Below are 6732 nucleotides of genomic sequence, written 5' to 3'. Positions count from 1 at the left end.
TCTATTCATGCTGATTAATTTGTTTAACCTCTAATTTTTTTTTATTTTTCTAGACACAAAAAGTTTGAGGAACACTGATATAAAAAATACGATAATAATTATGCAAACCTAAATATACATATACATATATTTGTTATAAAAAACGTTGAACACTTTAAAAACGAGATGACGTATAAATTTGTATCAGTATAAAAAATTTAATGGCTTTAATTTGCATTTTATATTCCTTTTAGTTGAGCATGGTTAGAGCTCCGTAGTTAGCGTCTAAATAACTCATGAGCATCGCATTCTATTAGAACGATTTAAAAATAAAAATTGTTTTATTTCTGAATAAATTTGAATCAAATGTTTTCATGTTAAACTATTATAATCATTTATTTATGATGGATGTGATTTTACAAAATTTGTTTACACTCAATTGAATTTACCACGTCGGCAAAATGTTCAAATCTGTATTTTTTTTTTTGGATAAAAGCCAATCCCAGTTCACGTCACACGTGTAGGGGATACGTAATACGGGTTGTGGATACTTTTACCCTGTCTACCACCAGGGGTAAAATTGCAACATAATATTTTATCACACATACATTAATTAATATACATTAAACATATTTGTATTACCTTAAATTAAGTAGTTGCTATGATTATTAGGTTAAAATATAACGTATTGTTACGGTACATCATAGACTTAATATATACTGTCGTATAGACCACCTGACAACCCGAAAATGCGTGACCATTTTCGATCTGTCAATGTGTGCGTGTGCTAGTGATGTATTTTTTTTTTTTAATGAAATAAGGGGGCAAACGAGCAAACGGGTCACCTGATGGAAAGCAACTTCCGTCGCCCATGGACACTCGCAGCATCAGAAGAGCTGCAAGTGCGTTGCCGGCCTTTTAAGAGGGAATAGGGTAATAGGGGAGGGTAGGGAAGGGAAGGGAGGGGAATAGTTGAGGGTAGGGAAGGGGTTAGGGGATTGGGCCTCCGGTAAACTCACTCACTCGGCTAAACACAGCGCAAGCGCTGTTTCACGCCGGTTTGTTGTGAGAACGTGGTATTTTTTAGTCGAGCCGGTCCATTCGTGCCGAAGCATGGCTCTCCCACGTATAAAAATATTTTACTATCGACAGTATAGTATTTTGCTATCGATAGTATAGTCCGTTCGAGTTATTTTACCTCAGTTTCTATAAGAAATAAATAATATGCAACTTTGACAGATTTGTATTTCAAATTAATGTATCATAAATTTTAATTGGCAAAAAAAGGTGACGATTGAAAAGTAGATACACATTTTCTTTTGGAATGATTTTTCAATCGTCGGATATGTTATGACATGAGGTTCTTATAGGGGTAAATAATATACACATAACACATTATAAAGTTACTTATTTATTACTCAGGTAAAATCTATCTGGTAAATCAGCCCTTACATTGAAAGTAAACGTTGAAAGTAAACAACACACATAGTATATTATATTTTATTCTTAAATTAAATACATATCATAAAATATCATAATATTTTTTATTACAATTATTTTTAACCGACTTCCAAACAGGAGGAGTCTAGACGTTCGGCTGTGGATATATTTTTTATGTATGTTCAACGATTACTCCGCCGTTTATGAACCGATTTTCAAATTTTTTCTTTTGTTGTACATTGTATTGTTCCGAGTGGGTATCATGTTCACAAAAGTGGTGGTCTGGTGATGGAAACCATGAGAAATCGAGGTGACTCCTTGATATTCAAATGGGAACATATGGTCCCAGAAATCGTTAAGAAAATTTAAAAAAATAGTCAAAGAACGTTTTGTGCCAAAGCCAAAATAATTTCATAAACGATGGCACATCTTGGGAGTAGAATGCTGAATGACTGCTTGTAAGGCTACTTCTACATGACTTACAATTATTATGTATCTATCTATGTTTACATTGTATAATTTTTAGTTACAGCATTGTAAATTTTATTTTAACAGATTTTTTTGTCTCACTTTTCAAAAAGTGGGCCCCGTGCGAGTTTCTTACGCCGGTTCTTCTCGTCGGCTTAGTTCCCGAACCGGTGGTAGGCACCATGTATTCTGAAAATATATTTTATTTTACATTTGTTCAGAAATAAAGCAATTTTGATTTTGATTTTTTAAAACACCTACTGTAAGTATAGAAAACCTTAAAGGACAGCTAAAAAAGGGTAAAATTATTATTTTTAAACAAAAAATTAAAACCGACTTCCAAGGTAATGACAATTGCAATATTATACTTAAATGAACTAAAAAGTATTAAATAATTCTTATTCTGTACTCAGTATTAATTCTGTTCTCAATCTTCATTATTTTGCAATCGGTACCAGCTAACCTAATCGCCAGTTTTCTGACAGAATAGGTATAACTTATATACTTAGGACTGGTACCTACTCCAAAATTATGAAGATTGAGTACAGAATAAGGATTACCTATTTAAAACTTTTAAGTTCATTTAAGTATAATCTTAAATAAGCTAAAAAGCAATAATTGCTTATAATTGCTTATTTTTAATAATTGCTTCAGTAACAAGTGCAACAGTATGTCAAACTTACTGGTACAAATAAAGTTGGGATAGCTCCTTTAACCATATAATAGTATTTATTCTACTAAATGGTTATTATATATATACCATAATAGTATTAATTCTACTTTTTCTTTAAAAATGTTCAATAACATGTTTGCTACATATTGTTGAATTTTTCTTGGGATTCCAACTAACACGCCCAATTAATTTCAGCTATTTTCCTCTTATTAGAGGATCTTGAGGGAATCTGTAAAACAAATGATTATGATATATAAATATAAAGATTCCTCTAGTTTTAGAGTCACTCTATATTATAGTAGTTATATTATATTAGCTGCTAGCTGTCCCGGTGAACTTCGTGTTACTTAAAAACCTTCCCTGGACTTCTATGAATATTTTAAGACTAAAATTAGCACATTTGTTTACGTGTTTACCGGTTTATTTTGTTTATGTTTATTGTGGTCATGCTCGAGCCTCCTAGAAAGTTCCCACGGTTGTTTACTTGTTTACGTGAATCGGGAATTTTCTGGAATTCGTCTCGCCATATAAAAAGCCGCAGGAAGACGGCCCGGTAGTTCAGTTCGTTTCGAGCTATCATCATTTCGGAGTGACAACAAGTGATCAATAGTGAGTGAACCAGTGAAACCTGCGACTTGGCTACGACCTAGGACAGTGATAGTGCTTAGTGATTGGACCTAGAGATTAGTGTTTGGACTTAGTGCTAAGTGTTGTGACCTAGTGTGTGCTTGTGTGACCTAGACATAGTGAATAAAGTCTTCAAGATAGTCACCAGGTCTTTCTCTCCGAATTCTTCGAACCCTAGCACGTAACAGTATGCTTTGTTAAATAACTTACTTTAGAGAAACATAAACTTTAAAGTTTAATAATAATCAAATGTGTATACCTACCTACTATTAAAATTCATCACCTAATGTGAAAACTACGGAACCCGTTTTGTGTATTTTGTCCGTTTACACTTTACAATTACGTTAAGGAGATCATTATCTGTTAACAGATCGGTCATCCGCAGACCGCAGACCGCAGTCCGCACATTCAATTTTGAGGATATCTCAATCTTATCACAGAATAGATAATAGTACAATATTATCCCGATTTGCAAGTACTGTTTTAACTATTAATAATAAACACGTTGTCTGTAATTTACATATTATATAATACTAGCGATCCGCCCAGGTGTCGCACGGGTATAAAATATGTAGCCACTGAAGAAATGGTTAAAAATCGATAGCCTATAATCCTGCACGTGGTCTACTTCTTATCTGTGCCAAATAACATAAAAATTGCTCCAGTAGTTCGCGAGATAAGCCCTTTCAAATAATTTCCCCCGTTTTTTTCATATTCTCCTGTTAGTCTTGGCATGATAAAATATAGCCTATAGCCTTCCTCAATAAATGGGCTATCTTACACTGAAATAATTTTTCAAATCGGACCAGTAGTTCCTGAGATAAGCACGTTCAAGTGGCGGTCAAACTCGATGTAGTACTTGTATTAAATAACAAATTAATATAATCCCACCAAAACATTTCATGTAAAATATTGCCAAGACGACCACAGAAGGTTTGCCCAGTGAAAAAGATATCAAATCTTATGTAGAGCCAATGGTTCTGAATCTACACGGCCAAACTCTACCGACCCTAACTTCAACAAATTCTACATAATATCAGTATTTGTAACTTTTCGAGTGTCAAGTTGAATAATTGGAGCTCTCATAATTTTCTTTCGATAGAGTTGCGAATACGTAGCTGTCAATTGTTCCTGCTCGCCATAAGATCCGGTCCTCATCCGAATTCTCCGAATGACGTTTCCGCAATAATTAACGCGGCGTTTCCTGCGCAGAAGCAGTTCTGAGTTCTCGCTAAGCGGGGTTTAAGGAAAAGGCCGGCCGCTAGTGTCTATCTGATGTATAATCTTAATTCATTGTAATACTGTAATTATTTTCAATTATTCTGGTAGTAATTATATGCACACCGAACGAGAAATTGCAAACGCTTAGTAAAACCAGTTTCATGTCCTATGTGTGTTTGTGGCCGCTGCTGGCTCATATTATATTTAAAATGCATTTTCATATATTTAAAATTGTAAGTAGCTGCGAGAAAACGATAATAATGCCTCGTACTTTAGTATTGTTAAGACGATAAACACGAGAGAACCTCCTATAGCTGCTAGGAGCCGTCGTACCTCGTCGTAACTTCCAATATTAATTAGGTATTCAACGTGCCTCACAAACGGCGTATTGTTGTGTAAGCTATTTAATAATAATACATAATAATTTCCGTGTCGGCTGTGATTTGTGAGCGGCGCGAAGGCGACCTCGCTCCACCTGTCCTACCGTCTAGTGTCTACCGAGTGCAGAGTACCCGCCGTATCGACTATTACGACTAGGTGTCGAGGGCCCGCCAGCCCATCGCTGCCGCTCCCGACTCCCGAGCAGCCATGATTCGGGTGGTTCGCGAGTGACATGCGGCATGCCCATTTCTTAGGACTCTTTTCCTTCCTTTTTAGTTTAGCTGTTTTCACCTTGCTTTTGGAAGTTTTCCTTCCAAAAGCAAAGTGAAAACAGCATAACTTTTATGACGAGCATGTCGAAATTGAAGGGAGAAGGAGGGTCCATGCAAGTAGATCTCTCCCTGCCTTATTGGCGGCGGCCGGCGTCCGCTGTACCCACGGTGACGGCCGGTGCGGGCCGGGCTTGCCATTAGCATTCATACATTTTATTGGAATGCGCCACTCGCTAGTCGCTGCTCATTTGCATGCGTCACCTTGTACACCTACACGTACACCTAGCACTTAGCAGATATATTATACAACAATTCCCTACGATTCCTCCAGTTATACCTATTCGTATCCGGGCCCTCTGTTATCGACGGCGAGCTAGTGTGCGCGCTTATCTTGAGTCTTGGGTTCTTGACCGCTGACCTTTGGAGTATAAATATATCGTTACATAATTACAGGATAACTATTTGTTTTTAAATTCTAGCGCTTCAAATTTGTGCTCGTCTTATGTTGGAGTCGGGGGTTATCGCAGGCAATACTGCAGCGGGTACCGCGCTATCGCAGAGTAAAATATAAGGACGGACACGATCAGAAATTAACGCCGAGCTTTCTTGAACTGTCCGGAAAATGAATTATCGAGACATGTCGTCAGGCGTATTCTGTGCATGTCGCCAAGTCTCGCCTCTAGGAAAGGTTCGATAGTTATGTAGTTTATACCCCCCCTCCTCCGTCAACCTGGTTTATCCCGGACACTCTACCTTCAACTTCTACCTGTACGTGCCTGTACCTCGTCTGAATGCTGTACCTAGTACAATCATATAATGCGGCGCTCGCTGTGATAACCGACTAGCGACCCGACCTCCGCATGCCGCGCGCCGGTCGCCGCCTCCACGTGGGCCCGTCTCCTCGCCGCCATGTAACTGAGCGGCAGACACGTCGATGTCATGTGTCGCTACATCATCATCATCGCCCAAACCTGTTCCGGGCGGCGGGCGGCGTGCGGCGGGCGAGGTCGCGGCTACTTGCAGCGTCATCGGTGGCCGGACTCGGTTATATAACTCTACCTATCGTTTGGGCTGCGAGTTGCGACTATTCGGAGTCACTCTGCCCGGAGTTTGTGCTTGAATGGGCCTTATGTCGTCGGCATAAGGTCCCGGTCGTGAGTGAAGTAGCTCGGCGATAACCCCGCGCCCGAACTTTGTTTGTTTTGCGGATTCGAGCCGATGACGTCACCGCGACCGCTATAATAATATATATTTATTGGTGTACAGTAGGTAACTTAAATGTCGGCTTAAATAAATAATTAATCAACGAGCCTCTCGCCTTGTAGAGTTGATGCTCGATTTGCATTCATCGATATTACGACGGAGAACATTATTTAATAAACTTACTTAAATTCTCTTGTCACGGGGTGCGTAGTTGAACTCCTCTGAAACGGCTCGACCGATTTTTGTGAATCTTTAATCTTAGCTAGCATATCGGCGAGGGTGGAGAATCGGACAGCGTCTACTTTTTATATTGATAAGTGCATTTATTGAATAAATAATAGTAAATTATTACAACTGGGGACTGACGGCGACCATTGTTTGTGTGACGGGATAGCGATGAACGTTGCCATGGTGACATACTTATTTAGTCACTTCAATAAAATAATATGGGCGAAAACTTTATACGGC

Source organism: Aricia agestis, chromosome 11, assembly GCF_905147365.1.
Source record: "Aricia agestis chromosome 11, ilAriAges1.1, whole genome shotgun sequence".
NCBI classification, from domain to species: domain Eukaryota; kingdom Metazoa; phylum Arthropoda; class Insecta; order Lepidoptera; family Lycaenidae; genus Aricia; species Aricia agestis.
Note: the sequence above shows the minus strand (reverse complement) of the source record.